Below are 9,610 nucleotides of genomic sequence, written 5' to 3' on the forward strand. Positions count from 1 at the left end.
GTCTGAGGGAGTGGGGTGAGAGCAGGTGGGTGGGGGGGATATCCAGGAGGCCTTGTGCATGCTTACCGTTAGCCCAAATTGAGAGTGACAGTCTCAATAGTGAAAAGGCCTCTTTTTTTCCCCCTCTAAGTAATGGAGGAAACAACTCCAGCGGTCTTCCGGAGGATGTCACATAATCAAGGGAGCCCCACCAACTCCCCCCACCCCTCCTCCCCTTCTATAACATCTCGGCTCAAGTAGAGTGTGGGGGCAGGAGACTCTGGATGTCAGGGGATGATGTGGTACAGTGCTGGACTGACGACCCCACACAGAGCTGATTATGATGAGTTCTGCATTGTTGGGCGCTAAACACAGACATCCACACAAAGTGCTCCGGAAATCAGGTAGAACTGACGGTGGGCCTCCTGGACCCCTATTTCATAAAATTTAGTCCTATGGGTTCATAAGGTGACTTTGTTATTGTTGATTTGTTGATGAATTGTGGAACTATCTTCATCGTGCATGAAGAGATGTGGTGAAAATGGCACCAAACATTAAAACTACGTTTTTTGAATATCACCTACATACAATAATTGTGAACAGACTGTTCTTGAATTTGATGAAGACTCCTTAGAGGCCCCCGACAGCCTGCTCAAGACTGCCTGCTGCAAGGGCCCCAGACCCCACTTTGAGAACCATTGTGGGCGTGGCTCATACTGTACATTGTCTAACACAAAGGCACGTCAAATACCTAAGGATGAGACAAATGCAGGCTGCGGGTCACATGCTTCACTGTGCAATTCATGTAATAAGCCAGAGGACGAAGTGGCTTATATCAGTGAGTCTGGACGACCTGCAGGTTTCATTGAGGGGACACTAGAAGACTCCAGTAAAATGGGGACTAATTCGTTATCACAGTCATTTATTTGACCAACAATTAAACCAGAAAAGATTTATAAATTTAAGTAATTTTTTTTCTCTAACTGTCTTACATACAAGCTTTTTTCACCTTTGTGAAGAGATATGATTTGTGTGATTAAAAAGATTTTATCCTTTTTTCCATTTGATCTATTGCCTCACACTTCACAGATAGACAAAAAATATTAGCATTATGACTAATGTCATCCAAATTCAGACCTATTTTCCTAATTTTATCAAGCATAGTATTTTAATCTTAAAAAAGTATGAATGTTAATGAAAGCTTACCTAATTATTAGTATTAATATTATTGTAATGATGTTAAACAGTCAATTGAAGAGGGGGTTTTGGTTAGTGTATGGGTATTTAATAATTGCTGTGGTCACAGGTGACTGCATGAGTATTATATTACATCATTGATCTGTGAAATAAAAGATAAATGCTGTCAAAGTATATATTTATTGGTTATTTAACAGCTTCCAACACAACTAATGTAGAATAGAGTGGCGCTATTTGTTTCAGAAGATAATACTTAAAGCAATAAATGGCAGCAATAAATGTAAAATAAAAGATTGTAAGTAAAATACAAATGACAATCTCTCATAGTTCTGCAGCACATTAGCATCGCTGTGCAGCTGCATGGGAAAATATGATAATATTTCTCTCGTCCACATACAAATAAAATGAATTAAGTTGCTATATTTAGCTGAAAAGAGAAAAGTTCAGGAAGTTGTCCAACTTAATAGTGGCCTTGTTGATCGCTGCCTGTTCTGTGTGTGTGTTAATCACCTTCCCCAGGATATATCCACGACTGCCGCTTGCCAGTCCAGCTCACATTAATTTAATCGCTGCTCAGCTAATTCATTGATTAATTGGTTCATTAGTGATGCCTGGCAACATCCATTTCTGCCATGACAGTCTGATGTTTCAATAGAGAAGAAAAACAGGCTGGCAACAGCCCAGTTTTTCCACAGTCCCACTGTGCATAATGTCCGACCACTGTCAACAGTTAGCCGCACAATTGTGTCACTGTATAACTGCCTGGTTTTGTGCCACAGGATGTGAAATGAATATGAAGGTGAACTGTGCACGTTCTCCGTTCTTGTCTGGTTGAGTAATGTCACTTGGGCTTCAGCGGTGGGTGACATCATTCTTGGGGAAAGAAAAACTTCAAAAGCTGGAGGGACTGCTGGAGCTGCACTACCGAGATGAGGTAGATGCTGTTATGAGAAGACGAACTACTGCTGCAGATTTATTCCACGAGTCAAGGTCATGTTCCCCTGACATGAAGGGTGGTTTCCAACTCTGGGACGAGCTGTCGACTGCTAACTAACATTATTATTAGTAATAGGAGCCGATAGGACCCTGCTGCACCCTGCAACAAGGAGCTGGATGTTAAAGTGAGCAACAACAATATGCAGCCTGGACAGGAGTGCTGATGTGACATCACTGGCAAAATGAGATGACCATAAAGCAGCTAAGACGTATGTGACCTCTGACCTCTCTACTCCAAGACACAGGCCCAGATTTATAATTGGCATTTTGTCACAGTTGTGGCTCCCAAGCAGTGGTAGTCCTGTGATTTAACTAATGATGAGCAAGGGTGGAGATTTTAACATTAAAGTGTGTCAGCTTTTCAGAGAACCAAAATGCTACCCTCACACCGCAGCCTCCGCAACCACAAACACACACACATACGCACACACACGAACACTCCCACAACTCTGCACCATATGCCCATGACAAGTGCATAAAAATCGTTCCCAAGCGATAGCACAGGCCAACCCATAAAAACTTAATGCACCTAATTTTCCAGTAATCAAACTTTTATAGACTGCGATGGCTTTTAAACTAACAAATTTTAATTATCGCTTAATTTTAACAGCAATATTAACGCGATCCCTCATTCTGTGAGTGTTCATTCGCCATGAAATATTGAATAGGGTAAACAGTGAGGCGCTGTCCGCTGGCTCCTGTTCAAACAAGCAGCCAGCAAACACAAAGGTGAGCTAGGGGTCGCTGAGGCCTTTGCCAGTACCACACCAGGGCTACGTGTGCTGCACAGACCTCTGGGAAATGGAGCTTCATGAGTGCAAGCACACAAAATCAGTCCGCTGATGTTGCAGTAAGATTACAACACAGCACTGATTGTGTTTGTTGGTCAGCGGTTATAATGCGATCCCGCTTCAGTACCGAACAGACAGTTTCTTTTATGTTGTTGCAGTAAGTTTGATTTAAGTTTTTTTTTTTTTTTTTTTTTGAGGGTGGTGGTGGTGGGGGGGTATCCTTGGCTACTTTCAAGTTAATACTTTCCTGCTGCCTGTTCCGTACTTCTCTGTGCTACTAATCACATTCCTGCGTACAGCACCAGCAGCACGGGATGTTATTGACTGCTGCCCTTGGGTGGCTGAAAACGAGGCCTTACCACCCAACACCAAGCTAGAGAGACAAAGTGCTGACACAGGCAGATAAGGGAGGGAAGAAAGAGAAAGATTAAAGAGCAGATTCATTATCAATAATTAAGGGAAAGGATTTATTCTAATGAATTAGGGGTTGTCTTTATCTACTCTTTATCTCCCTATCACGCTGCTAACTCTCTCTTTTTCTCGCTCTCTCTCTCACTCACACACTCACACACACACACACACACACACACACACACACACACACACACACACACACACACACACACAGGCTCATGGTTTTCGTGTGACTTGACCCCTGCCTGCTCCTTGTGGTCCATACTGCCACCATGCTGGCTCCAGGCAGGGCTCTTCCGCCCCCGCTCCTCCCGTCCAGCCTGGATGGTCCCGGCCCTTGGTGCCGGTGCAATATGGCCACACTGCACAGCATGCTGGGACGAAGGCTGCAAGCCCAGAGCCCGGCGCTGCAGAGCCAGATGCCCGCTCAGCCGAGCTCAGCCCCTGGCAGTGACGTGAGCGACCACAGCAACGTCTAAATCAATTCTGTTGTGTGAATGTGCAGAAATAAACGTGGCGTGTAGGCATACATTTGACGAGGATATTAGTTTGCTGATGTATTAAGCTAATTTTCAATTCAATATATAATGATGTCACTTTTGTTGATTTCTGATACGATGCATCTTATCTTGTAATCTTGACATCACTTCCAACAAATGAAAAATGAACACATTTGGTGAAATAAATAAAGCTAGAAAACATTTACATAAGCTACACCGGCAGTTTAAATCTTAAGTGAGCATCCTCTTTCAAAAACCGATCATACTCTCGACTCTTCTGACTGCAGTCATGTAGGAACTAATGCTCCGAATATCCCTGTCTTCATTCTGTGAGTCATCACACCTGCGCTGCATGCATCATGCTCGCTATTTCTGGATCTGCGCTCATGCCTTTTCACCTGGTTCTCTGTTTTCTTCGGAGGGGTTTTAGCACCCGCTTACTTGGCTCAGACATACAGTAATGCTGTAGAAGAAAAAAATCACACACACACAGCAACTGCACTTGAGCAAAACTGTGAGCAGATTTTACCAATTAGACATCTCCACAACACTGAAAACATTCTCTCCAGCTGCTTGTATCGAGCTTTTTTTTTTTTTTTTTTTTACCCCCTACTTAAACAAATATATCTTTCTTCTGGGTTGTCAGCACTCCTGTTTCAAGAGTGATGAGTGTATTAGTTCAAGGAGTTTATTATTACAAGCGTGAAAATGGCAGGCGTTTTAACAATTATCTATGAAAACAGGTATGTGAGACAGGTCAGTTGTCTTTTGGCGCCTTGTTTTTAAAGAACTAATTACAAGCAATTGAGGCAAGGTCACTGCTGTCAATCATGCTCTCAAGCCACTCCCTTGTTACTGAAGTGTTGGTTTAGGTGACTGCAGACTCTCTGCAGCATGGAGCACACACACACACACACACACACACACACACACACACACACACACACATGCACACAACAAGGTTATACAGGTAAACTGCAACAATTGCAAACATTAAAGTATTGAACTATGTGGCGAAATATGTGAATTACTTTTAGATGACAGAGAAGGAATAAAGAGAAAAATCTGCTGATAACCCTGACATGCACATGCTCACACAAACAAGCCACATGCTTGTTAGAGAGTGTAATGTTAGAGAAGAAGGCAGTCGCATTCATATGCGTGTGTTTGGATTGTTACTCAAAAGGAGTAATACGCAATTTACTCCATGTTCCTCCTCAGGGCAACTTGTTCTTTGCCTAGTTAACGTCACACATTCAAAAGTGATGGTCGTATCCTCTCTTTGTTTTATAATCAAGATGACTCTGTTCTGAGAATGAGCAGTTCTGATGTGCAACAATCAATCAACATCAATAAAATCAAACTAGAGGGAATACTTCTACAGATTCTGGAGACTTTACAACCATTTTTTTCCCCACTAGGTTGGCTCAGACCCTGCATCCATTAACTGAATAGGGGAGATTATATATTCAGGAGAAAATGCACTGAGGAACAGGGATAATTCAACAAAAGTAACAACTTATTATCATTCTGAGCTCTAATGCAAAATGTTACGATAAAAAAGCTTTTGAGATCACTATAAGCCGTTACAGCAGCCAGGTTTGTGTAAACTTGTGAGGACATGCGGTCCTCGTAAGTGTACATCTACAACAAAGCACACATGCAGGCAGACAAAAGGACAAAAAGCCCTCATCTCCGCTCAGTGCCTGCAGTGAGGAGTGGTGGTGTGACTGAGACGAAGACCCAGTTGTGTCACTTTACAACAGTTCAGCTCTCTCTCTCTCTCTCTTTTCACTCTCCCTCTTTCTCCCCTTCTCTCTTTCTTTCTCTCTCTCACCCAGAATCTGTCAGATAGTTGGAGTCTGTCATCTCACCCATCCTCCCCTCCTCTTCTTCCTCTTTCCCGCTGGGGTTAGAACGACATATGAGGCTAATATTAGCCTTTTACTTAAAGCCAGACCTGACCACTGTCGACCACCACTCCCCACTACACTCATTAGTGGGAAGTGATTGAAATGAGACGCTGTGATTGGATAACATAAAGGTATGGACAAATATCTAATTAAATTATGTGTTTTGAGCATGGACTTCCTGTGTTTTTGTGGTTTTCCCTCAACACTAAAAAACATGCATGGTAAACTCAAAGTAGACTCCATACGACAAGAAAATTTGCAGGTTTATGACCAAAGGGAAGTACTGCATCTGGCTTCAATTGCAACAGTGTGTGTCGGCTGGCCAGCAGAGCTATGTTTACTGTATATTGTCAGTTTTTGCTTTTTTTTATTTTTTATACTTAAAGAAATCAGGAATGGTCCGCCCAAGGCACTCGGCAGTCAGCACTATGCAATCCAATAAAGCTGCTCACTGCCCTTAACTACTTTGGAGAGGTCAAATGGGGGCAGATTTTGTCAAGTTTAAGCCACTCAACTAAACCAGAATAGTGGTTCCTAAAGGATTAGCACCATCAGCCTTTTAAAAACCCAAATTGGTGGGACTTTATCCTCTTCACATCCAAAATAACTTGGCATTTGAGGCCTAAGATGGATTTGGCTAAATGGAACCTGGTGTTACCTGTAGCTAGTCAGGTGTCTTCCTCCTCCTGCTCCTCCTTCTCTCTTCCTTTGACTAACAGATCTCCCCAGCGTTCTAAAAATACCAGGTGAACAGGGCCGTAGAGATGGTGATGAAACTGCCTCTCTGACACTGTCCCACTGCAATCCATCTCTCCACCGCCTGCCAGCCAGCATATGTTTGCAATTGGCTCCCCCCAACCGCCCCCATCGCCTCTAAACCCACCCCCACTGGTCCCCAGTTGCTGGTTCAGATACCCCCCCCCTTACACACACACACACACACACACACACACACACACACACACACACACTTTTCCCCATCCTTTCCTTCTCTTTCGTTCTCCCTCAGCTACCTTCCAAGTCTCCAGGTCTGTGCTTTCAAAACCGGTGCAGTTATCAATCACTGAGCCAGCACTGTCTCGTCAGACCAAACCACTCATACACACACACACACACAGACGCACACTTCCTCTCTTTTTCCATTTCTTTCCTCCTTTCTTTCTTTCATCTCGCCTTTCTACCCATCTCTTTGTCATCCCACCTCTCTCTCACTCCTTCTTTCTCCTTCTTTTTCTTCTTCCCTCTTCCGTCCTCTGCTCCGTCTCTTACACTTGCCCAAATTTGTTCCACTTAATAAGCCCTCCCCACTGACCTTGTGCTAATTAAGCTGCACTGTGTTGGAAATATGATGGTTAATTAATGATGAGATAAATTCTGTCTGCAGGACTGTCAGAAAAATGATGACACCGTGTTTTACAGGTTTAAATAGAACAAACCTTGTGGCCGTCCTCCCTCTAAGTGCGCACGCAAGAGAGTGTGTGTGCTTGTGTGTGTGTGTGTGTGTGTGTGCGTGTCTGTGTAGGCACATGTTTAAATGTGCATGAGTGAGTGCAAGAAAAAGAAAGAGACAAAAGAAGGAATTAAAGAATGATCTTGTGAGCGTAGAGTTTGTGTGTGTATGTGCATAAACATAACTGTGTGCAAGTACACACGGGTATATTAACATGCAGTGACTTAACACACAGTACTTCTATGTGCATGTGTGTATCTGTGTGATGTAATGATGCTGTGTGGCATAATGCTTTATGGCTCAGCAGAGTGACTGGAGTTGTTTTTGGCAAAAACACACACTGAGCTAAACACTATCAGGTAACACAGAGACCTTACAGCTCCATTCATGCCCAGCGTCCTTATGTGTGAATGTGTGTGTGTCCTCCATGACCTTGGCTGTGTTGCCACTTTCTGTTACAAAAGCCATGAGCACATAGAGTCTTTGGGAGTGAAGGTGTGCTGCTGTTAGAGATAGAGATTTTAACTGTCAATTAAATGTGAGTGTCATCCTCAAAAAAGTTGTTGAAACTAAAAATTTGTTCTTTCGCTGGCTTTGGCAAAAAACAGCATTTATCAGATGAGCTGTGCTTCCAAAATCCCGTTTACACAGCCTGTTAATGGCGGGAATGCTGGGGGGGTTAGGGTTAGGGTTCCGCCTTTATTCCAGCAGCTCAAGAAGTCTGTGTAAAAGGGAGGGCTGGCATGGTGGGACAGGATGCCAACACTGCTGTGTTACACGTCATCTAAAATCACACACAGGGGCAGTTTTATGCCGGCTTCATTTGGTTTAGTGTAAACAGGCAAAGGCGGCATAACGAGGGGCCTTCTTAACGGCAATGTAACGAGACCTCTGTGTATAAGGATTAGCAAGGATTCCACTTGTGTGGTGGGTAGGCTTGGGTAATCATTCCATATTCAATAACATTGAATACATGCACATTCTTCCCATTGTATCTTGGCATGTGACAAAGAACTGCTGTTTAGTAGCTATATTCATATTACAAAAAAGGCCCAAACCTAATAATATAATTAAGAAACATAAAATACAACAATATAATAATATTGTTGCTAAAAACAACATAATATACAATACAGTATATAGCAATATTTGGGCTGGACTATATTGAGACATTACATTTTGGATATCGCCCAAGCCCAGTGGTGGGCATGCACACTTATCACTCGGTGACATAAAAAGTATTTGCGATGACCATGAACAGTAATCTTTCCATCTGACAGAGGAAGATAACCTGAAACTTGCATTGTAATAAGATTAAATACATCTTGTAATACAAATCTCAAACATATGACGTAGTAAAAGTGGAATTGGGGACATGAAGCATATGCAGAGTGTACCAAACTTTAGCAGTGCATAGACAGCGTTGTTGGAATGCCGCTAATATACAAACGTAATGATTTAATGGAGATGAAAATGATGGGATTTTACTTTCTGTTTTTTTTTCATTTTGGAAACTGACAGTTTGAAGTATATTGTTTGAGCAGTTAATAACAGCAGGTTTTAGTGATATGCAGGTGAAAAGATGTCTAGCCGTCTGAACAAAACTAATGGTATTAATAGTATTCAGTGAATACTTTCTCAGTACGGATCATATACAGGAGTTTCATTTCTTGAAAATTCAGTTACATACATTGCAGTGTTTCTACTGTGCAGGATGGAACCATAGTAATGGTTGTTTACTCACTGTTTATTTCCATTTTCAACGTGAAGCATCTGCTGTTACGAAATATAATATCCGACCCGTTCATCATTAGTAAGGCAAAAAGCCAACAAAAGTTTGTGATGGTCTTGTATTGTCTCTGCCAGTTGTAGCACAGATGTTGGACCTGGAGCTCATCGGTTCAAGTCCCTGTTCAGTCAGCCTAGTGGTAAACTGCAGAGGCCTATGGTTGCACTGGTTAAGTCACAGAGGTACCTGATGTAGCTGTGAGTCTAATGTTGCTTGAGAATTATATGGAGCGCCGTCAGCTATCCTTGGATAAATAAAGGTTGCAATAACAAAAATGTGGATGAAACAGAGGCATGAAGCAGTTGAGGATATGAGGATTTGTTTCCATCTAATCCAGATGAACAGCTGACAGTAGGAATTTAGTTGATAATGTCTGCGAGATGGAGAGGCATCTGGTCGGGCTGCTTACTTCCATATCTGAAGCCACTTGTCATATCTAATACCACATGTTGTCAAAAGTATCAATTTGGTTGAGGAGTAATGAAAAAGCGGGTCTGTTTCTATTTTAGAGGCTAGCTTGACAGATTGAGAGGTGTTTAACGTCTCGTTTTGGCTTGTCAGGGTAGGGGAGGGGGGGTGGG

The 9,610-nt window shown here is 42.6% G+C and overlaps 1 protein-coding gene across 1 annotated transcript in view; it reads right to left on the reverse strand.

Moving 5' to 3' along the window:
• The window catches only part of znf407 (zinc finger protein 407), a 148,578-nt gene that overhangs the window by 72,585 nt on the left and 66,383 nt on the right, over positions 1-9,610 (reverse strand). The gene's annotated exons all lie outside the window — the stretch shown is intronic.

This window comes from Seriola lalandi, unplaced genomic scaffold, assembly GCF_002814215.2.
Source record: "Seriola lalandi dorsalis isolate HSWRI2012SDOR001 ecotype SW California unplaced genomic scaffold, Sedor1 jcf7180002054425, whole genome shotgun sequence".
Taxonomy (NCBI): domain Eukaryota; kingdom Metazoa; phylum Chordata; class Actinopteri; order Carangiformes; family Carangidae; genus Seriola; species Seriola lalandi.